The 25,203-nt window shown below is 41.5% G+C and overlaps 1 long non-coding RNA gene across 1 annotated transcript in view; it reads left to right on the top strand.

The window, feature by feature from the left end:
• Positions 1-19,726, top strand: part of LOC126323876 (uncharacterized) — a 45,802-nt gene extending 26,076 nt beyond the window's left edge. Inside the window, exon 3 of the long non-coding RNA XR_007559742.1 lies at positions 19,528-19,726. This is a non-coding gene — a long non-coding RNA (uncharacterized LOC126323876). The remainder of the gene's footprint in view (positions 1-19,527) is intronic.
• Positions 19,727-25,203: the final 5,477 nt, after the last annotated feature.

Below are 25,203 nucleotides of genomic sequence, written 5' to 3'. Positions count from 1 at the left end.
CGTAAACTGCACATACGGTTCACGTCCACGCTGTCGCGGCATGCTACCAGTGTTAAAGACTGCGATGGAGCTCCGTATGCCACGGCAAACTGGCTGACACTGACGGCGGCGGTGCACAAATGCTGCGCAGCTAGCGCCATTCGACGGCCAACACCGCGGTTCCTGGTGTGTCCGCTGTGCCGTGCGTGTGATCATTGCTTTTACAGCCCTCTCGCAGTGTCAGGAGCAAGTATGGTGGGTCCGACACACCGGTGTCAATGTGTTCTTTTTTCCATTTCCAGGAGTGTAGATCCTTCACTATTTTGGCTTCGAATCCGTTGTTGAAAGCCACCCTTTGTAATATCGGTAGTTCTTTTTTTATTTCGTCCTCGTCCAGCGGTAGAGCACATAGTCTATGTATCATAAAGTTGAAGTAGGCTTGCTTATGTTGTTTTGGATGGCAGGAATCATTACTTATAATTCAGTCTGTTGTCGTGCATTTTCGGAAGATTTCAAATGTATGTTGGCCATTTAAGTTCGAGATTTGGAGATCTAGTAAATTTATACTTTTGTTATTTTCTGTTTCTTTTGTAAACATAGATTATGTACACTACCACAGGACGAGGACGAAATAAAAAAAGAACTGTGCCAGCATGTATAAAGTTGACATGGCTTAAAGCCAAAACATGTAAGTAAACATGGTTAAATGGCTGCATTTTTCAAATTGTGTAATCGGTCGAATGTCAAAATACACAACGATTTTTGAAAAATATTTTACAAACATTTTGTGTTTCAGCTGCACTTGATAATGGCCTTAGGCCGAAATTGCAATAGTGGAAATAAAAAGTTAAACAGGTATAGGCATAAACATGATGTCTTTCAAAACATTTTAAGTGACTGAATCTCAGTTATGAAAAGTCCACTAAACTTAGTTCTCTGTCCTCAACTTTCTACTGTCTAATAACTCTACATTGAGGGGAGGACTCAATGTTATTGCCAATGTGATGGGTGAGAATATCACTATTTCATGAACAAAATAGGGAACATAGCTGAAACTTCCCACTTTTGGTATACAAAAGGCATGTTAACAAACATAATGTTGGTACCGGCCTCAAGCAGTGTCTGCACGACCTGGCAGCCTCTCTGTTGCACTATGGAAGGGAAACTCAGTTTGAATGGATGACCAAAATTTTGGAGCAACATTTTTCTCATGCTGGCAAGGCAGTGTTCTGTCGTCTCGACCTCTGATATCATGTAGAAAGGGCGAAAATGTGATAGCCAATTATTCTCTGTGGACAGTAGTGATGGTATGGTATCCTCTGCCCACAACAAGAGCGAGATGCCAAGTCTGTTGACAAAATCATGAAGCAGTTGCTGTCCTCACTTCTTTGAAAACTGCCATTCTCCCTATGCAGGCTCTTCTCTCCTAATGAGATTATTGACTGCTTCCTGTCAACAACACGACTCTGATACCACACTAAGTGTGCACTGCAAAAAATGTAGAGCCATACTCCCAAAACCACATGTGAAGTATGCACAATTAAATAATCATCAAATAGTGGAAAAAAGTGAAAAAATATCACTTACCGATATGGCCAGTAATCTCACATAAGTTCCTTTGCAGTTTGTGAGTAACTATTACGATATTCGTTGAAAAAATGAACATTGTTTCTTGCTTGAATTTGGCGCCAGTCTCTATTTTCTGTAGTATTCCTCAAGGTTTGCAAGGTCACTTGATAAGACTTGTACAGCCACCTACTTCGAGTTATGCCTAGTTGCATTTGACATGTCATCTGCTTATGCAAATGTGCTGGACGCTGTTTCCAGAATGTCGGCTATGTATAGGTAGAAGATGGTTGGGGCCAGTACTGAGGCCCGATGTAGTCCATCTGCAAATTTTCTGGCTGTTGTTTCCAGAATGTCAGCTACATACAGTGTGAAGCTAGTTGGGGTCAATACCAAGCCCTTAGGCAGACCATTGTTCAGTATCTTCTGTAAGGCTTTTTTCAGCCCAGAATTATTTGGAAGGACCTGCCATCAGTCTTTGTTTCAGCAGCCTGGTTAGTGTTCTACACGGAATTACACGAAGAAATTTACACAGGAGACCTTCTCATTACACATCGTCATAGGCCACAGTGAGGTCTATAAGCATGACTGATGTTTTTTGTTCATACTGGAAACCAGCGTAGATATATATTTTTAGGCTTAGTATCTGATCTGTACAGTTTCAGTCCTGTCTAAATTCAGCTTATTTGGTTGGAATGCTTCTGCCATTATCACATGTTTATCTGTTAAGAATCAATCTCTCCAGCAGATTTTACCAGGAACTTAGGAGCGCTACAGTCCTGTGACTCTCAGCTTATCTTTTGGTATACCTGGCTATTATGGTTCTCACTTTCGCTTTCCTGAAGCAGTTCGGAAGGCAACTTGATTCCATATATCAGAGAAGAAGCTGGCTAACTGTTTCCTGACATGTTTACGTAAGTTATTAAGGAATTCATCGTGGAATCCGTCAAAACCTGGAGATATGCCTCTTTTTAAGCTGTAGAAAATGGTTCAATTGGCTCTGAGCACTATGGGACTTATCATCTCTGCCACGCGGGATTTGCCTAGCGGTCTCAGGCGCTGCAGTCATGGACTGTGCGGCTGGTCCCAGCGGAGGTTCGAGTCCTCCCTCAGGCATGGGTGTGTGTTTGTCCTTAGGATAATTTAGGTTAAGTAGTGTGTAAGCTTAGGGACTGATAACTTTAGCAGTTAACTCCCCTAAGATTTCACACATTTGAAAATTGTTTAACATCTCTGGTCATCAGTCCCCTAGAACGTAGAACTACTTAAACCTAACTAACCTAAGGGCATCACACACATCCATGTCTGAGGCAGGATTCGAACCTGCGACCATAGCAGTCACGCGGTTCTGGACTGAAGCGCCTAGAACCGCTTGGTCACTGCAGCTCGCTTTTAAGCTGTAGAGTCCTACTGATATCTCTTTAGTAGTAAAAGGTGACGCACATGTCACATTTTCTTGTGATATTTCTTTTAACATCCCTCCTATGGGATAAGTATTTTGGAGGTCTTGATGGTGATATTATATGTGCTGATATTTGATTTACATTCACTTCTGGTTCTTCTCGGTATATCAGTTGCATCTGCTGACTAGCTCTCAGATTCTTTAGTAGCCTCCAGGGTTTTCTACAGGAGTGCTTGAAGTCGATTTTCTTAGTCAGTCATCCCATTATCGTCTTCTTGCAGCATGTAGTGTGAGGTGCAGGTCATCTGCTATTTCCGGTTCTCCAGTTCCCACGAACTGTTGATAAAGATTTTCGCTATTGCTATTCCATCCTGGTATGTATTCTTTATGATATCTTCATGTGGTGTTCACTATAATAATAACAATTATTATTATTATTATAGCTCTGCAGGGATTAGAGCCACTCCGAAATTGCTTGTTGTTATTTTGGATGGAGGGTAAACATCCAAGGCATTCATCGAGATGTCTCCTAGAAGTTCCATCCAAGTCTAGAAAAGCATCTTATTTTCAGGAACCTGTTTCCCATTTCCTGTACTAATAGGCAGTGTTGGCTTTTCGGGAAGTCTTTGAGAACATTTCTGGAAATTTGAATGGATGCTACCTTCATTTGTTGTTACAAAAACCAGATTGTGGCTGTAAATCCTATTCCAATCCTCAGACTTTAAGCTATTCCTATCTTTGGCATCGAAGACAAGATAAAAATCATGTCCTTGAGGCCATGGTATTAGACCTTCGTGATTCAAGCCATTCACGCTGCATTTCCCAACGAGTTAAAATATTACAGGGTAGATATATATCCGCCATGACTGAAGCAATTTGAACTCCCATCCGCCATATTTTCTGTAGTCAATGGCGTCGTCTGATTGCTTATGTCACCTTGAATATGCCCTTAACTAACTTCAGATGGCCTATGTTACCTTTATTTTTCTCAAAAAACAATAAACAATAGTAATTGTTGTGTATACTGGCAGCAACAAGTAAAGTTTTAAGTCAAAGTGTGAATAAACTCTTCGATGCAGATATAACTGAAAGACAATTCAAAACATCTTCGTCCACCCATGAAAGCATCTTGTTGCTCGCAAACTGAATGTAAATCAATGAAAATTGGCAAGTACTATCTGAAGATTATCTAGTACATTTCGAAACGCATAGTGGAGCTATTACAAACGATGGCTGCCGCAGAAACTCTGTATTTATGTTTTATTTTAAACATACAACCACAGCCTCAAAAACCAGTTTACTATGGATGACACTATTTAAAAAAAATATATGCTCTGCAAGTAGTCAACACAAGAAATTCAATAACAGTAACGACTTAAAGTACAATGAAACAATTTATTGACATTTATTGGCATTCTATTTTTGGAGTTTTCAATGACACTCCTATTTTTTCCATCTTTTTACTGACCTTTAAATAAAACAAGATTGTTTTATAGTTGTCTTACAACTTTACGTCTCTGCTCAAAGGATTTAGATTAAATAAATGATTTATCTGCAGATAAAATAATGCTCGAGGAGCAGTTTTGTAAGTTTCACATAATGGGTTACTTCCCCAAATTCACTTTCTGTAATAACACAGTCAATATTTATAAACAAGAAACTTTCGAACAATTGCTGTGAAGTGTTCTTGTGTGACTTTATTTTGCAAACTTTACTAATTAGTTATGTGCCTCAGCAGTGTAAATATGTAGGGTCAGGGCAAATTTCCTTATTTGCTAAGAATATTGTGATACTTCATCGTTATATTGAAATTCCAAAGCTGGCCTTCCTAGTAACGGTCACACGACTATACCTTTCATTTGTAAAACAGAATGGAAAACGCTCTCATCATAATACAAAAAAGACGAATACGTCCTGGGCAGAGCTTGAAAGTTGGGAATTAAGTTTTCGACTTATAAGGCAGCTTCAAAGACATTTAAATCAAAATATTCTGACGTATTTGCCGTTTGTTACTTTTGGTATTAGTATCCATGTCATGTAATACACTCCTGGAAATGGAAAAAAGAACACATTGACACCGGTGTGTCAGACCCACCATACTTGCTCCGGACACTGCGAGAGGACTGTACAAGCAATGATCACACGCACGGCACAGTGGACACACCAGGAACTGCGGTGTTGGCCGTCGAATGGCGCTAGCTGCGCAGCATTTGTGCACCGCCGCCGTCAGTGTCAGCCAGTTTGCCGTGGCATACGGAGATCCATCGCAGTCTTTAACACTGGTAGCATGCCGTGACAGCGTGGACGTGAACCGTATGTGCAGTTGACGGACTTTGAGCGAGGGCGTATAGTGGGCATGCGGGAGGCCGGGTGGACGTACCGCCGAATTGCTCAACACGTGGGGCGTGAGGTCTCCACAGTACATCGATGTTGTCGCCAGTGGTCGGCGGAAGGTTCACGTGCCCGTCGACCTGGAACCGGACCGCAGCGACGCACGGATGCACGCCAAGACCGTAGGATCCTATGCAGTGCCGTAGGGGACCGCACCGCCACTTCCCAGCAAATTAGGGACACTGTTGCTCCTGGGGTATCGGCGAGGACCATTCGCAACCGTCTCCATGAAGCTGGGCTACGGTCCCACACACTGTTAGGCCATCTTCCGCTCACGCCGCAACATCGTGCAGCCCGCCTCCAGTGGTGTCGCGACTGGCTTGAATGGAGGGACGAATGGAGACGTGTCGTCTTCAGCGATGAGAGTCGCTTCTGCCTTGGTGCCAATGATAGTCGTATGCGTGTATGGCGCCGTGTAGGTGAGCGCCACAATCAGGACTGCATACGACCGAGGCACACAGGGCCAACACCCGGCATCATGGTGTGGGGAGCGATCTCCTACACTGGCCGTACACCTCTGGTGATCGTCGAGGGGACACTGAATAGTGCACGGTACATCCAAACCGTCATCGAACCCATCGTTCTACCATTCCTAGACCGGCAAGGGAACTTGCTGTTCCAACAGGACAATGCACGTCCGCATGTATCCCGTGCCACCCAACGTGCTCTAGAAGGTGCAAGTCAACTACTCTGGCCAGCAAGATCTCCGGATCTGTCCCCCATTGAGCATGTTTGGGACTGGGTGAAGCGTCGTCTCACGCGGTCTGCACGTCCAGCACGAACGCTGGTCCAACTGAGGCGCCAGGTGGAAATGGCATGGCAAGCCGTTCCACAGGTCTACATCCAGCATCTCTACGATCGTCTCCATGGGAGAATAGCAGCCTGCATTGCCGCGAAAGGTGGATATACACTGTACTAGTGCCGACATTGTGCATGCTCTGTTGCCTGTGTCTATGTGCCTGTGGTTCTGTCAGTGTGATCATGTGATGTATCTGACCCCAGGAATGTGTCAATAAAGTTTCCCCTTCCTGAGAGAATGAATTCACGGTGTTCCTATTTCAATTTCCAGGAGTGTATAATGTATTGTGTCAAATAAACCTAAGATGATACAGATGTCATGCTGTGTAACATGGCACATGCCATCATGTCATCCAACATGGCATTTGTCATTTGATGCAACATGAGACAACATGTCATTAAAGATTGGGATGCATGTCTCTCCACTCTGGTACTGTTCCTATTATTAATGTTGCCCCAGTTTCTGAGATTTCCTATTGTAGATGCATCCTACTGCCACACTCTCTAGAAGCACATAAATTTGGATCTATTTTTTCCAAAAGCAATTCCCCCCCCCCATCACCATCAGATAGCAAAAAACTGTTTTAACTTCCCTGTCCCTCCCCCCCCCCCCCCCCAGGAACAACTCCAGCCCCAGAAATTTTGTCACTGCAGTAAAATTTTTTGAGCTGTTTCATGAATGCTTTTCAGCCATATGGAATTATATGTTGTTTGCTGTGGCTGGCAAATCTTTTGGATTTTGGGCTCAGGATCAGGGACTTTAGACTATAAATTGCAATATGCATATGTACCAACACTGTGCAGCTAAGAGAGCCAGCTGTACTGGGAAAGTAGAGTTAACTCGCAAAAAAGCATGGACATGTTAAGATGTTTTGATTTAAGTGTCTCTGGCAGGTAAGTCGAAAAGCTAGTTTCCTTATTTTACATCCCTAGCTCTACCAAGGATATGTTTCCCTTTTTTGTGCTGTGATAGGAGCGGTTTTCATGCTGGTTCTAAAGTTTTATCTTAAAGTAAAAATGAAAAAATTAAACCTTTCCTACAAAACATTTTAAATTCCCGAAAATTTTCTGTGTATTGTCTCAATCCAATGTAACTTTTTTTTAAGTGATGACCAGTTTCGGTAGCTTAGCTTCCATCTTCAGATGACATGTAATATTATAAATGTCTTAGCAGTGTACAAAACCACTGCATTGTCCAATGCATACTTATTTTAGAGCTTCAAGTAGAATCTATTATGTATAGCCATGCTATCTGTAACAGCAACTGAAACAAAAAACCTATACAACATTGCAAAAATTTTATACATTGAAAACATCAAACAATTATTGTCATTACAGTCAGTAACTGCAAGCACAGATCTGCTTTATAAGCTGTACAATTGGAAGTAGAGATTTGTTATATAAGCTGTACTTGAAGTCAAACGTAAAACGTAAAATATACGAGTACACAGAGGGGTCCAGAAAAATGTAGACACTCTTTGATACATTGTATTAACGGAACAAAATGACATACAGTTACAATTCTTACACAGGGGGAAAGTTGTTTTGTGTGTTCAAATTGACCCCCATTAGCAGCCAAACAACCTCTATGCCACTGGACTGCTGACCAAAATACGGCTGTCATTGTTGCGAGTAGTCGCACATGACGGCTCGATGGTTTCTCGTTTCTCACTCGGAGTAACTGGCTTCTGCTGATAAGCTTCACTTTTCGAGGTCCCACATAGGCAGAAGTCAACAGGTGTAAGGTCTGGATATCGGGATGGGCACTCAGCAGCTCATCTTCGAGAAATCCATTGTCCAACTAGATTATCATCCTAGTAGGCTTTGACATATCTGTGATAGTGAGGCGGAGGGCCATCTTGTTCAAGGTAAAATCTTTCATTTCCAAACACCTCTCAAATGGCAGGTAAAACCGATGTTTTGCAGCATAGGGAGATACGATTCAACATTTATGGTACCTTTGAGACGTGGCAGAAGCCCCCTCTCATGTTTCTATCTTACTCTCAGTAATTCGATTTTCCTCTCTAATTGCATGCTGTAAAAAGTTGCTATTCCTTCACACACGGACTTCCCACGCAGCGTCTCTCGTCACCCGGGTGGTCCGGTGACAGGCGGGCTCTGCGGATCTTGAGAGGGTTAAGCCGACGGGTGTGATGCTTTCCAGACGCCGATATTGTCATAATAGCGGCGTAGACACGCCCGCAGGGTCCTGAAGGAGCGGCTGGGCTAGAGATTCCGTTACTTCGCAGAAACTTAGCAAAACACTTTGTGGCGGGCTACCAGCGAGGCGTGGGAATGACTTGTGTTCCCATGCAGTCTTGGCGGGCAAATTCCCGCGTTTTCTGCAAAATAGTAACTGTAATTGGCTTGGTCAGGTCATATCTCCGTGACGTAGCAAAATCGGCGCAGAAATTGACGTCAAGAATCTTCATTGGTGGAGTGGTAGGGCTTCGGCAATAGAGTGGAATTTTCCGCCTGTTTTCGAGTTGCTGATTGGAACGTTTAACCACGACCACTGTCCTGGGGGCGGGAATGTTCTGTGTTCGGTTTGTACGGGTGCTCTTGTGGGAGTCGGCTCTCGCCTTTCAGTCAGAGTAGGTTACAAGACTGAGCTCTCACTGCTCTGGACAGCCTACCTTCCGTTGGATGTCTAATATACTTTTATTTGATTGTAACTGTTTAATGAAGTTGCTGAAGTTTCGACTTCAACTTAACTTTCCGAGTACAGTTGGCAATTGAGCGTTCTGTGTACAAGCGGCCTATGTTGTCTGTCTTGGGCAGTTTTGGCTAAAGTTGACTGTATCGGAGTTACTGTGTTACTTCGCTTGTTAAAATCAATCACTGTACCGTCAGTGATTGTGTGGCGAGCCTTCTTCGTCTCCCTCAGAGGCGCATTTGTATTGATAGGAAGTCTTTAGTCTGTAACAACGAGACCAGGACAATTTGTTTCGGTCTATACTCGCGACATTATCATCACCACGACGGGACGTCGAAGCAACCAGCCATCGCTTCCGGTACGGCAGATCGTGTCCTTGCAGTTAAGAAGACAGCTTGGTAATGTACACTCCTGGAAATTGAAATAAGAACACCGTGAATTCATTGTCCCAGGAAGGGGAAACTTTATTGACACATTCCTGGGGTCAGATACATCACATGATCACACTGACAGAACCACAGGCACATAGACACAGGCAACAGAGCATGCACAATGTCGGCACTAGTACAGTGTATATCCACCTTTCGCAGCAATGCAGGCTGATATTCTCCCATGGAGACGATCGTAGAGATGCTCGATGTAGTCCTGTGGAACGGCTTGCCATGCCATTTCCACCTGGCGCCTCAGTTGGACCAGCGTTCGTGCTGGACGTGCAGACGGCGTGAGACGACGCTTCATCCAGTCCCAAACATGCTCAATGGGGGACAGATCCGGAGATCTTGGTGGCCAGGGTAGTTGACTTACACCTTCTAGAGCACGTTGGGTGGCACGGGATACATGCGGACGTGCATTGTCCTGTTGGAACAGCAAGTTCCCTTGCCGGTCTAGGAATGGTATAACAATGGGTTCGATGACGGTTTGGAAGTACCGTGCACTATTCAGTGTCCCCTCGACGATCACCAGAGGTGTACGGCCAGTGTAGGAGATCGCTCCCCACACCATGATGCCGGGTGTTGGCCCTGTGTGCCTCGGTCGTATGCAGTCCTGATTGTGGCGCTCACCTGCACGGCGCCAAACACGCATACGACCATCATTGGCACCAAGGCAGAAGCGACTCTCATCGCTGAAGACGACACGTCTCCATTCGTCCCTCCATTCACGCCAGTCGCGACACCACTGGAGGAGGGCTGCACGATTTTGGGGCGTGAGCGGAAGACGGCCTAACGGTGTGCGGGACCGTAGCCCAGCTTCATGGAGACGGTTGCGAATGGTCCTCGCCGATACCCCAGTAGCAACAGTGTCCCTAAATTGCTGGGCAGTGGCGGTGCGGTCCCCTACGGCACTGCATAGGATCCTACGGTCTTGGCGTGCATCCGTGCGTCGCTGAGGTCCGGTCCCAGGTCGACGGGCACGTGCACCTTCCGCCGACCACTGGCGACAACATCGATGTACTGTGGAGACCTCACGCCCCACGTGTTGAGCAATTCGGCACGAACGGTGGTCCAACTGAGGCGCCAGGTGGAAATGGCATGGCATGGCATGGCATGACAGGACTACATCCAGCATCTCTACGATCTTCTCCATAGGAGAATAGCAGCCTGCATTGCTGCGAAAGGTGGATATACACTGTACTAGTGCCGACATTGTGCATGCTCTGTTGCCTGTGGTTCTGTCAGTGTGATCATGTGATGTATCTGACCCCAGGAATGTGTCAATAAAGTTTCCTCTTCCTGGGACAATGAATTCACGGTGTTCTTATTTCAATTTCCAGGAGTGTAATTAAACCATCCACTATGGATATGGTAAAATGCATGTTAGGTCAAAAATCACCGAAATAAATAGCTAAGATTCCATTTTCGAATGAAGCACCAGAGATTTAGCAACCAATATAAAGAATGAACTTAGTTTCGTCATTAATCTCGTAAATTTTCATTACAAAAGGGATGAATCTAATAATGTACGTAACTTCGCAGTATTAATTTTAATAGCTAGGTAAAATTAACGTAAACTTATCATTAATCGGAAGTTTAGATGGAACTCAAAAGTACTTTACTACACTTGGTCGTGTCATTTCCTTCCTCTGACCTTTGAAGTGGCTTACCCAGCCAGTCATAGCGGGGCCTACAATTGAACATGAACAAAAGCCACACAGCAACTCGTCATTTTTCTCATCAACAAACATTGTCAGTAGTGAAAGAAGCGATAAGTGGCAGATGAAAATGCTAGGATTGACCGCGCGTTGAACTCGAGGCTTTTGGTTACATATTCTGGCTTCTTACCATTCAGTTCAACATAAACTCGTATTACTGGAAAACCTTTTTATGCAAAACTCTACCTACATATACTACCAGAACTTACATATTTCCTCTCCTACATTCGTTTCTTAAAGTGTATAAAACGTCATCACCTGCATTGACTTCTGCACTGACTGTGCGAAGTCCACGAGTGGCGTAACTAAAGGGGTTTTACAGTTTATTAACTATATTGCCAGAACCTGTTCTTATAACCACTGTATGATCCACAGGCAGGTTCTTTCTATAAAAAAATTATCCTTCAGTAAATAGAATGCCCTTGATGAGGTCATAAAAATCATTAACTTCATTCAGTCTTGGTCAGTAAGTAATCATTTGTTCATCATAGTATGTGATGACAAGTAAAGTTTACTTTCATCTTCTTTTCATACTGAGTGCAGATGGTTATCTCTAGAAAATATACTAACACATTTATTAGCTCAAGGACATCGTGTGTGCTTTCTTTTTAAACACAATTTTGAATATAAGGTCGATTATCTAGACAAGTTGGCTGCTTCCAGTTGCCAATTTAAGCAGCATTACAATCCTTCAAGACAAACAATTAAATGTTATCTCACTAAAAAATTCTTACTTTTAAGAAGAAGATTAATTTTTGGACAGTTTGTATGCAGTGCAATGAGATCCACTGTTACCCAAGTTGTTTCGAAGATGGAGGTTTGAAATAGGAGTGACGGAAACAAGGCGGGTTTAAGGTCGAAGCTACACAAGGCGCCATTTGGGGTGCTACAACTGAAAGATACCTATGTAGAACGTCTCACAATTAGCAGCGACTGCTTGGGGCGACAAGATGAGAAGGGCACCAAGGTGGATCAAGTGCATGATTTGTGTACAGAGTATATTATAATCAGTGGCGAAAACAGATACGTGTGATAATGTACAAGAAAAAAGGGACTGGTGAGGTGGGAGCTTCCACAGAAAAATGTCCTCGAACGAGCTATGGACAAGGACTGAAAAACTATTCAACATACGAAATATTGGAACGACACTTTTAACACGTTCGAGACTGGCAATAACCACCCTTGATGGTGCTGTGTCAGCTACTGTGGGAGTCAACATCTACACAAACCAGGAAGGAGATTAGCTGCGATGACTGGTGGCAGGAATCCAAAATGATCTGTACGTAACATGTATGGATTAATTTCTAGAAAGGAAAGAAATGTAACTTCTCGCTATGAAGTGACTTCCTGTGTCTCTTACATGCAATTACATTGACATACTGTTACTAATCACAGAACGCAGTCTAAGTGTCGTCCACCTATTACTCAGCACTGATGCTCCCAAAGTCTGCGACTGAAATGGGGCCGACCAGCGATGGGCGGCTAGTTAAGTCAGCGTTGACGGTGCTGAACTCTGTCTTCCTGGAGGTGGGGCACTGCCCCCTCTTTCCTCTGGCGTGCAGGTCAGCTTCTTCATGATGCCATTTTGGGGCACCTCACTGGACGGTGTGCAGTCTATACTTTAGGACAGCACATTCCTCCCCAATCAAAATGCCGCACCTGTTGTTGTGTAGGAAGCCATCTTATGACAACAAGAATGGGGGGAGGAGGGAGGAAGCAGGAAGCTGGGTGGCTTAGGGAGCCGCAACTGGAACCGACGCCAGGCTCCCTGCCGAACCCAGCATCCGTCCTGCTCTCCAAGGAGAAGGTCGGTCGGAAAACCCCCAAAAGGGGCCCACCCTTTTCCTGAGTCAGTCCGACGAAAAACGAAGAGGGCTGGCGGTGACGACGACGATGGCTGCGCCTGATCCACAGCAGGCGCTGGAATGAGCGCCGGAATGTTACGCTGCTGCGGCGGCGAAGGCGGTGGGTCCAGCTCCATTGGCTTCGAAGGTGGTGCTGAAGAGGCAGCCACAAGATCCTGGTGGGTGGCAAAGCTGGGGATAAAAAAATTTGCGGAAGAATTTCACAACTGACAAGTACGAACTTGTTCTGATGGCGCAACCCAGCAGGACATTGACTCAAATACATGCAAGTGCCCAAGTTTCGAAGAATCGTTCCTCTCTCCCAGCGTCTGGTGCGACCTAAAACTCTGAAAGAAGAGAGTCATTAGACGCAAAGTGATAATTGTTGAGACTGGGAGGTGCCGTACGCTGTGGTGGGTGCAGCAAATGGATCAGCGTGCAGTGGCGAAAGCCATGTAGAAACTCTGCCGGTGATGGACCGTCATGCGGCTGGGAGCGGTATGTTGCGAGGAAGAGCAGCAGCAGCGCTTTCTCCCATGTAAGGCATGCATATGGTTTATTCGTCTGTTGCTTTAACGTATGCACAAATCTATCAGCTTCTCCATTCGACTGATGATGGACCGAATCACAAGTAACATGAGTGATACCACTGGCTGCTCAAAACTGTTCAATGTCCTGAGCTGTAGACTGTGGTCCATTGTCTTTAACCAATATTCAGGCAAATCTACGAAGAAGAAAGTAGATTACAAAGCCTGAATAGTAGTACAGGATGTAGTCGATTTCATGGGCACTGAAAGCAGCTATTTGCTGAAAGAGTCCACAACAATGAGCCGACGAGTGTCTCAAAAGGGACAAGCAAAGTCAATATGCACTGGTTGCCAGACTGATTGAGACTTATCGAAGCTGAAAACGTTTACGGATGGGCTGATAGATTTTCTGCACTAGTGCGACATTGGGAAGTCATCTGTTCAATGTGAACGTCTGTGCCCGGCCAAGTACAGTGCCGACGCACAAGCTGTTTTGTGTGTATAATTCCTCAATGCCCGCCGACCGCGGTGACCCTGCGGTTCTAGGCGCTTCAGTCCGGAACCGCGTCACTACTACGGTCGCAGGTTCGAATCCTGCCTCGGGCATGGATGTGTGTGATGTGCTGAGGTTAGTTAGGTTTAAGTAGTTCCAAGTTCTAGGGGACTGATGACCTCAGAAGTTGTCCGGAGCTCGTGGTCGTGCGGTAGCGTTTTCGCTTCCCGCACCTGGGTTCCCGGGTTCGATTCCCGGCGGGGTCAGGGATTTTCTTTGCCTCGTGATGACTGGGTGTTGTGTGATGTACTTAGGTTAGTTAGGTCTAAGTAGTTCTAGGTTCTAGGTGACTGATGACCATAGATGGTAAGTCCCATAGTGCTCAGAGCCATTTGAACCTCAATGTCCTTGGTGTAGCAATCACAACACATCTTTTTGCAACACTTAAGGAATAACCACGTGAAATTGTCCAGAGTCAATTTGCAATAAAATCACCCTGTGCTGGATGGAGAGACTATGCCGATGAGCAAAATATCGGCGCTCAAAGAAATTCTGAATGTTTTTCATTGAAAGAGGCCAAGCAGTACAGATGTAGTGCAACAAAAAGTTGAATTCAGGGGTTGGTTCCGCAGCATGATGCGAAAAGCGACCATTGACGCTGAATAAAGAAAAGTGTGAAGTTATTCACGTGAGTACTAAAAGAAATCAGCTAAATTTCGATTATGTGATAATCACACAAATCTGAAAGCTGTAAATTCAACTAAATACTTGGGAATTACAATTAAAAGTAACTTGAATTGGAACCATCACATAGATAATGTTATGGGTAGAACAAACAAAAGACTGCGATTCATTGGCAGAACACTTAGAATGTGCAACAGGTCTACTAAAGAGACTGCTTACACCACGCTTGTCCGCCCTATTCTGGAGTATTGCCGGAAGGTGTGGGAATCACATCAGGTAGGACTGACGGAAAAAGCTCAAAGAAGGGCAGCTCGTTTTGTATTATCTCGAAACAGGGGAGATGGTGCCACAGACATAATACGGAAATTGGAATGGCAATCTTTCTTTTTTTAAAAAAAAGGCGTTTTTGGTTGCAACGGAATCTTCTAATGAAATTTCAATAACCAGTTTTCTCCTCCGATTGCGAAAACATTCTGTTGACACCCACCTATATAAGGAGAAAATCACGATAAAATAAGAGACATCATGGCTCGCACAGAAAAATTTAGGTGCTCGTTTTTCCCGCCGTTCTAGAGTGGAGCCGTAGAGAAACAGCTAGAAGGGGGTTCATTGAACCCTCTTCCAGGCACTTTATTGTGAATAGCAGAGTAATCACGTAGATGTAGAATAACTTGGAAGCGAAAGTAATCGGCCTGTTCTTTGAACTAAATCTGTGCGAGAGCACTGTTCCAATTCCATACGAAAGAGCATCCACTGCTAAAACCAAAGGCTTAGCGAGATCGAAATGAACAAGGCATCTGTCACTCAACAAAGCATTTTTAAGTTTCAGGATTGCTTCCTGGCACTCTTCGGTCCGAACAAAAGGCACATTCTTCTGGCGCAAACGAAGCCACAGAGTCGCGATCTGGGCTGTGTTCGTTATAAATCGGATATAATACATCATTTTCCTGATAACTGAATGCAATTCCGTCAAGTTCCACAGGGCAGAGACCCCCCGGATGGCAAGGAAGTGTGGTTGAAGGGGGTGAACACCATGACTGTTAAGAACAAGGGCTAAGTACTGAATTTTAGTCTGGAAAAAGGCACATTAGTCCAGGCAACACTTCAAATCGGCAGCTCAAAGTACGTGAAAAAGCATACGAGGTTACTGATATGTTTCTGTGGTATACGTCCTGACCCCACAATATCGTCCAAATTATTTGAACAGAATGGAACTTTTGTGACAAGCTGTTCTAAGTAGCATCGATACATAGCAAGCGCAGAAGTGCTACCGAAGGGTAAGCGCAAAAATTTGAGCAACCATAATGTGTGTTCACCACAAACACTTTCTGAGATTCCTCATCTAAAGCGATTTGCAAATATACATGGCGTCAATTTTTGAAAAATAGCGGCCTCCATCAAATCTGTCCATTAATTCTTCAGGGCGAGGCTATGGATAACTATCAATTATTCTTTGTGCATTCACTGTGGATTTAAAGTCAACACAAAGACAAAAGTCTTTCAGAAGGCTTTGGTAAGATTACTAAGGGAGAATACCGTTGAATAACCTGGATAGGAGCAATAACACCAAGTCTTGCCACTCTTTAGGTTCACTTGCAACTTTGTCTCTAAGTGCATGAGGGATGGGACGCGCCCGAAAAAACTTAGGTTGCGCATTGTCCTTCATTGTCACTTAGATAGACAGATATTCAGCTATCACAGGCCCTGCAGACAACGCTCTGCTTCCACAAACTGCCTCCATTCCTTCCTGTTTTGTGCACGGTTCCTCCAGGTGTCTTCAATTCCCAGGGCTGCTAGGTCCTTCGCCAGGTCGTCCATCCAGCGCTGCCTTGGTCGTCCAATGGGGCGTTTGGTGTTTGGTTTCTCTGCTAGAGCCATCTTCGCCTGTCTTCCACCTGGCATACGGGCTACATGGCCCACCCATTGTATTCTTTTGCTCTTTATCTTCTGTAGGATAGTTGGTTGTCGCATCAGAAGGTAGATTTCCTCGTTTCCCTCCTCCTCCATTCTCCATTATCTAAAACTGGTCCCTATACCTTCCTCATTAACCTTCTTTCAAATATTAATAGTTTTTCCCATTATCGCTTAGTCATGCTCCATGTTTCTGAACCGTACATTACTGCTGGGCATATCACTGTGTTGTAGATTTTCATCTTAGTGTTCACTGAGATCGATTTAGAGCCAAGCGTCTCTCTGAGGGAATTCATGCATTTCGTTCCTACTGCTATTCTTTCCTTTATGTCCATTTTTATGTTGTTGTCTGTGGTAAACCAAGATCCCAAGTATCTGAACTGGTCTATTCTCTTGATCCTCTTGCCATCTATCTCAAGAAATTCTACCGGCTCTTGTCTTCTTCCTAATTGCATAAACTCTGTTTTGTCTCGATTTACTTTGAGCCCTACCTTCCGTGCTTTATTGTCCATTTTCTGGTACGTTACTTTAAACTTGTGCTTTGATTCACTTAACAGTACTATGTTATCTGCATATGCGAGACAATTGAAGTTACTGTCTCTACCCCAGCCCACTCCTGTTGCCTACACTCTTTTATTACTTTCTCTAAGATGACATTGAACAGAACACATGAGAGAACATCCCCATGTCTGAGGCCTGTCTCAATCTCGAATGTTTCTGATGTGGCTCCTCGGAAATGTACTGCTGTCTTTGACCCTTCCATACAAGCTTGCACCATTCTCACTTGCTTCTTAGGGATTCTGAAGTCCCGCATTGCATTGTTTAGGCTATTCCTGTGGATGCTGTCATATGCACGTTGAAAATCGACGAACAGGCTGTAGATATCTTTATCATATTCCCAATGTTTTTCAAACATTGTCTTAGTGTGAAAATGGGATCTATTGTCGATCGGTTTGGTCGAAAGCCAGCTTGATACTTCTGTATGTTGTTGTCTATGAATGGTTGCAATTTTCTGAGGATAATAATGGACAGCACCTTATACGTTACATTCAACAAGCTGATTCCTCTGTAGTTACCACATTCCATTTTGCTTCCCTTCTTGTATACTGGGCGTATTATAGCCAATTTCCATTCGTCTGACAGTGTCTCCATTTCCCATATGAACTGGATCACCTCCCTCCTTCATTAATTCAGATGTTATTCCATCCTACCCTGGGGCTTTGTTGTTTCTGAGTCCTTTGATTGAGATTTTCACGTCGTCTTCACTAACTTTCCATTCTTCTTCATCTTTCCTTTCCTCCATAGTGTTTGCAGGTAATATCCCATCTTGGTCTGAGCCATTCAGCAGTTCTGAGAAGTATTCTTTCCAACTTTCTACAATTCTTTCCTTGTCATTTAGCAAGTTGACGTTCTTATCTCTAATGAAAAAGTTGGGCTCTGAAATCCACGTTCCCGATTTTTTATGTTTTGGAAGAATTGCCTTGAGTTCTTGTTTTGGCTCTCTGCCTCAACTTGTTCTAGCAAACTGGTTCGATATATTCTCTTCTCTGCTCGTAGGATTCGGTTTGTGTCCCTTGTGATGCTGATAAAATGTTCCCTTTTCTGCTCATACTCCCTATCAGCTAGCCACTTCTCTCTCATCTTCCTTCTCTTTTCTGTAGCTTTCTGGCATGTCTCGTAGAACCATTTCCTCTTCTTCATAGTCTTCTTTCTTCCCAATATATTCTCCACTACACTTAGTACCGTGGACTTTATTTCTTTCCACGTTTCCTCCAGGTTCTCTCTTGGTTCTAGGGCCTCTACGACCTCAAAACGGTTTTTGATTTCTAGCATGTTGTTCTTTAATGGAACTTTCTCGTAGTTTCTCAACATTCAAAGCGGGTTCTATTGTCCCCTTCTTCTTATGCATTTAGGTGAACATGAGTTTAAACCTGCATACAATGAGGAAGTGGTCTCATGCACAGTCAGCTCCTCTATACGACCTGACATACATGAATCTATGGCTATAGCGCTGGTCCACCAAGATGTGATCTATCTGGTTGATGATTCTTACATTTGGTGGACACCATGTTCCCTTATGTATTCTCTTGTGTTCGAAGTAAGTCGAACTTACTCTCAGGTTGTTTGAGATAGCTACCTGCTTTTCCATTAAAATCTCCCAGCACTATCCTGATATTTCTAGTTGGTGTACTCTCAATTGATTGTTCTAGTTGGTCATAGAACTCTTCCTTTTCCTCATCTATTTTATCCTCAGTTGGGGCATGAATATTGATGAATGTGATGTCTGACACTTGGTCATTCATTGACAGTTGCGCCACAAAATTATTTGCTCTGCCAAGTCCTTCAGAAAATAAATCAGGAAACTTGTCAATCAAATGAGTAACACTGTCTTTTGGGCTGAAAGCAGAAACAGAAAGTACATTGTCCTGAACACGAAGACCAAACAAATTAAATGAATCTAACCAAAAAATGTTCGTAAGTCGTTATCTTGTGTCGGCTACGGTGGGAGTCAATGTCGACACAAGAATGAAGATAAGTTGCGATTACTGGTGACAGGAATAAAAAATGATCTGTACATAACAGGTGTGGATTAATGGAACACTTTATTTCCAAAAAGGAAAGAAACTTAATTTCTCGTTATGAAGTCACCTCCTGTGCCTCCTACATGCAGTTACATTGACATGCTAGTACTACACACAGGACGCACGTCTTCCTATTACTCAGCGCTGATGCTCTCCAAATCTGCGACCGAACTGGCGCGGACTAGCGATATGTAGCTGGTTAAATCAGCGTTGACAGGGTGCACTGAACTTTGCCTGTCTGGAGGAGAAGCGCTGGCCCCTCTTCCCACTGGTGTGCAGGCCAGCGCCTTATTGATTCCGTTCGCGACGCTATGCTTGTCGGTATGCAGTAGATGGTTTAGGACGGCACAGATGGTGTAGCAGTATTGCTGTTTTAGACGCTTTTTTTGAAAATCATAGATTTGTAACTTTGAATACAATAAATGTTCATGATGTTTCATTTGAAATTATGAAATCAATTTTATCTAAGCCGAAAAATCATAACAAGAGGTATTAAAATCATCAAAAATACGAAAGTTTATAATTAATCACGTTTTTATCCCAAGGGGAATGTTGCAGCGTTAAGCCAAGCGCCAGCATGCCAGTCGGAGATGAGAGAGCAGAAACGCTATGAAGAAGGCGTCAGCCAGTTGCATGCTGATCGACCCATCTCCAGGGTGACAATGCGTAGTAGCGGCCTTCATGCCAAGAGGATATAAGCAGCACACCCGACTGGCCACAGCCAGTTCAACACTTGCATGAAGACCAGTGACTTGTATAGCTGTGAAGAAAATTGCTTATTTTGCATGTCGCCATTTGCTTGCAATGCATCTGTGTAATGAACAAAATTTAGTATTGTAATTTTTACCATTTGTAATAAAACTCATTAATATGATTTGTTTGTATGTTGTCTAATGATCTGGGAAAGCAGGTTTCCTAGACACTCCACATTTGCGACTAGACAGAATTCGACAGGAAAACTTATACTCACTGTTTTTATGCATAATTTTCCTGAGTGTGGTACGTTTTGGAACATGCTGGCTTACAAAGAGCTACATTATAATTTGTACCCTACCAGGATGTTATCTTTTGGCACAGTTTTCCCTTCTGGCTCTTAGTGTTGTGTACGGATGAGCGGTTTTATGATACTTTTTACTACAGGAATTGTTTTATGAACGTTTATTTAGTGATACAATATTTCAAATCATTCATTAGATTTTTTTCATTTGTTACTTACCCGAGCATTCAGCTACTCATAAATCTGGATCAACATCAGTATTATCAGCTTCCCCATATGAACTGGAAAACCTGATTCGTTTTCCAGGTCATTGAAAATGTAGCTACCATCGAAATGACCAATGTCAAAACTATGTGAAGTGAGAGCAGTGGGCCAACAAATATACAGGTTGCAGACAAAAGCAGTATAGAAGTCAACACAGTCCAGCAGCATACAATGTGCTTTTGTGGAGTACAGGCAGCCCAGAATTGTATAACTACATGGTAGGATAACGTACAGTTCTTTTCCTGTGCAGTCTGCATGACTACCGACAGGCGACAGGAAACGCAATGTTAAGCAGAGCAGGAACCAGACTCAGGCACTGTCCACCTGCCACTGCCCTATTCGAAATCTGGCCACAATGTATTAATAAGTATTTTCCAAATACACAGCAGATTTAGTATCAAAATGAATTGCTAAAAACCCATTTATTGTCAGAGTGTAACGTTCAACCATGTCAGCATTAAAATGGCAATACTGAAATCCGACTAACTATTGGAAGAAAGATCTAAATGAAACTGTTAGCGGAGTTCTGATGCACTTTAAGAGATAAATGAACAACCAAATGTTTTACTACTATTGGCATTTGCAACTACATATGTGTGTGAAACAGATTTCTCAGATGATGAGTTGGAAAAAGAAAAAAATAAATAAACCAACAAACCTGGTCTTAGTCCTGCTATGGGAATTAAACATCCTTCCATAAAGAAAAGTTTTAAGCATATCAGTGAATTTAATGTCGTTAATATTTTAATTTAAATGTCCAGTTCGATTATGTTACTCTAAATGTATGTTACTTTAGAGCTTTAGAATTAATTTTGCAAACAAACTTTTTGAGGACAATGAATGCTATTCTAAATAACTATCATTTTTGTTTGAAATAAGCAGTTTACAGAATGTTTAAAAACATAGAAGAGAAGCAAGTCAGTGGTTCCACAATAAAAGTGGACCTTGAAAAGGTTTACACTTATGGAAAAATTATAAAGCACTACTGTAGAGAACACTGGGATACTGGTGCACAGAAATCGAAAATTTATATGTCATTCTACCTTCTTACGAATTAGTGTGTACCATAAAATCAATATCATATCAAAGCCAGGAGTAATGTTATCTTTTGGCGAAGAGGAGCATTCTGAATTTTCTATTCTAGACATATGACAGCATAATACTTTAAAAAAATTCATATTTCAATACCACAATGTGATGTACATCTCTTATCCACCAAATTCCACATCCTAGAAACGTATATACTTCTAAACGATGTATGCTTATTTGTCTAGATATACAGGGCAGACCATAAGCCAGTTGTCACCAGTAAACCATAAAATTTATTTTGCCTAGCATAGAGGTAGTCAGTTATGAACTTGACTATTGTGTAGTACCCATTAGTCAACAGACACTAGCAGTTTCAGATTATATTGTTTGTTGTCACTGACTATATCTACACATCGTCAAGATGTTTGTAAGCTAAATATAAGATTTGAAGAAGTAGCGGATTTTAAGTAAGTAGTGGAGCTTCCTTGTTCAGTGAGGCTGAAGCCTGTAATTACGGAAGGGAACCTAAACGTTGTTATAGACTGCATTGTGGTATCACCAACTAGATCTGAAACAAAAGTGTCTATGAAGTATGAAATAGCAAGAACGAGCCTATGAAAGGATGCAGAAAAAGCTGAAATTGATACAATATGGGACCACTTTATTCCAGGTCTCTCTGGAAACGACCAGTTGAGCACTGTTTGAAAAGAAGCCAATCCCAAGTTTTACAAAAGAATTCTTTGTAGTCACAAAGTGAGTTAAGGCGAATGGCAGAATCAACATACAAAATTATTTCAATTGGGATTCTACAAATCTTTATGTAACGATGGAAACATAATTAAACTGTCTTGGCATGACTGCAGGGGTAAGGGATTTTCAGTGCTGTGCTGACTGGATCTATTTGTTTTAATATTGCTGTAAATTCCATAAATCCCATTTATGCCTGAAGAAGTGTTGTTAGAACTGAAAAATAGTCAATTTTTAAGCTTTTATAGCCACATAAGGAAAAATTGATATGGCAATCAGATGGAGCACTCCCACATTATGGAGTTATTATGAGAGACTTTCTAAATGAAAACTTTGATGAATGGAATGCAGACAGGGTTCTACTGACTTCCATACTCCCCCAGACATTGCACCAATGGTTTTTCAGTCTGTGGTATACTAAAAAAATGTGGTATATGGAGTAAAAGTGGTTCTGAGCATTTGAAGGAATGAATTCAATAAGAATGTGGAAAACTACTGACCTTGATGAATAGCGACAAATTTTGTAAATAAGTGTTGAAAAAGTGAAACACTTTGGACATGTTTTGTAGTTTCATTGAAGTTTACAAGTATTACTGTGTTGATAGTAAATTTTGTATTTGTATTTTTTGCATTATTGCACTGAACACTTTTCTGACAACTGACATACAACCCATCCTGCAGATGTTGTTGCCAAAAATTTTTGTCACTGCAGTATGATGCTCTTTAATATCCTAAACAATTCACCAACATGTATTGTCCATATTTTAATGGATAAAATTCTGAGGTAGCTGTTAGAAACCCTATAGTATTAAAATTAGTACAAAAAACTAAATCAACATGTCTTCTCACAAATCATACTACATCAAAATGATTAATGTTTGACATATACTTAACTAACCAGGCATAGTACAAAATTCACTTATGAACACATTAAAAAACTTCGAGTCTTTGTTAAATTAAAATTTGATATAGACCTTGCATTCTTGGGTATCGAAGTGGAGGACAAATGGTAGCAGGACGTCCCCTCGAACTCTTAACAATTTAGCTCTCACTATGGCATAAACAGTTACCCAGCGTTAATAAACTTTAGTTAAAATACAAAATGATGTACCAAGACAGATACAGTGATTATTTGTGCCTGGATATTCAAAACGAGGTGAATTGCTAAAATATATTAAACATATAAAGGAAATAAATTAATATAAAATGTCTTTAAATATAATAATTAAGTAATAGTTAGAATTCAATTAAATTATACATACAATTCTTAAAATTGCAGTTATGTATCAAGAAAGTGCCAAAGAATGCTACACCTCTATACTCAACATGGCATATCCATACCTCACAAGTGGAGCTAAACAACTGGAAAACTTGTATCTTTCATCGTTGGAGTCTTGTCGATCATTTATAATTTCGATATTTCCATTTTACATTCTTTATTATATGTGAATGATATGTGTTATGTGTATTTATAATGAGAACTTGTACAGAATTAAAACTCTTAACATATGACTACATAAATAAATAATAACAGAAATATCGATTCATGCAGATTTGGATATATAAGTAATTTGAACTGTGTAAGACTGTAACTTTATTTATATAATCGTGAAGTTCACTACATTCTCTCTGACACAGAAACTTTTTATAATCTTAAAAAAATATATTTTGTTATAGGCCCATAATAATGCCAGACATGATGATGTCTCCTTAATAGAGATACTTTTTGATAGAACTACAGTAATTAAGTTTTAATTTTGCAAAATTAATATCCCTGTCAAAATTTTCGATTACATGAAAGTGAAGGTGTTATAGAGACAATTATTGCACAAAATTTTCACCATAATTTTATATACTGTTCACTCACCAATTCCTACACCTTATAATGACAGCATCAGAGATTATGAGGACCAGATTATTGGTTTATATTCATTTCAGTACTTAACTGAGTAGTATATTAATGAAAAATTGACATATTAAAATATATGAATTATGAGCAAAAACTTTAAGAATATTGATAGCAGTTACTCTGCTGTTTATTAATCTGAGTAATTAAATTTTTGACATTATTGTATGAATCTTTAATGTCTCTTTTTGTTCTATAAAATATCTCAAATTAGATGTGAGTAAATTCTTTTATTTTTCTTCAGTAGCCAACAATTCATTCATATTCTTTTTTTTAAATGTTACATCGATTTGCAGTAACTTTTTACCATTATGTAGGTTCCTACGTTTCTCAAAGCTTACAGAGGTTTGATCGTACTTTTACCTCTAAAAATGACAAACAGTAAAGAAGAATGGAGTACATGAAATCTGAGTTTCTTGCAACATATAAAATGTTCAAACAACCTACAGGAATTCTGGAAGAAAATGACAGGGCGATCACCTGTTGAAACATCGGTGGTTGTCAAAGACATCACCCGACAACATTCCTATAAGTTGTTTGAAAAAGAATGTATTTCAGAGTACAGATTTTTCAAGAACTGTTTTGCTTGTACTAACCACATTCTTCTTGAATCTCTGACTGTTTTGGTGTAATTTTATAATTCCTTATGATACCATGAAAACATGTCTAATATGAAAATAGGATTATGACCAACAAAGAATGCAAGACGCTGAACAACATTCGAATTTATAAGATTAATTCACTCACAGAACAGTGTGTCTCTATTTGTGTAACTGTAGATGATACCAAGAATATCTAAGAAATCTCCAAAACCACAAATGAAATGTGTGAACGATGTCACATTAATGAGAAATAGGAAACATAACCCAAATGTGAATTTTATTGAATATATCCACAATCTGGTAACTTGGCCTTTACAATTTTACATAGTGAAAATTGGTTGTTTTTTATTAATTCGGAATTGCTATGAAGCTATGCCATTTTAATATGTTTTACAGTGATTACTTTGACATGAATACATATAGACATTCATAAAATGCACACAGAAAAAGTAACTAATTTGTTGCAACAGTTCTCAGCAACTAGCAAGTAAGTCTGAGGTACAATGACATCTATCTCCAGATATTGTAAATAAGTAAGTAATGTGTTTTTAAATGAGGGATAAATAAAGAAATAATTTGTGCATTTCATAATTGTATTTTATCTTACAACTGAAACTGCCCATGTGAACAGGAACATATTGACTGAGACATATATTCTGATGGCTAGCCTCACTTC

This window comes from Schistocerca gregaria, chromosome 2, assembly GCF_023897955.1.
Source record: "Schistocerca gregaria isolate iqSchGreg1 chromosome 2, iqSchGreg1.2, whole genome shotgun sequence".
In the NCBI taxonomy this organism is placed as follows: Eukaryota; Metazoa; Arthropoda; class Insecta; order Orthoptera; family Acrididae; genus Schistocerca; species Schistocerca gregaria.
Note: the sequence above shows the minus strand (reverse complement) of the source record. Positions and strands in the feature narration are given on the sequence as shown.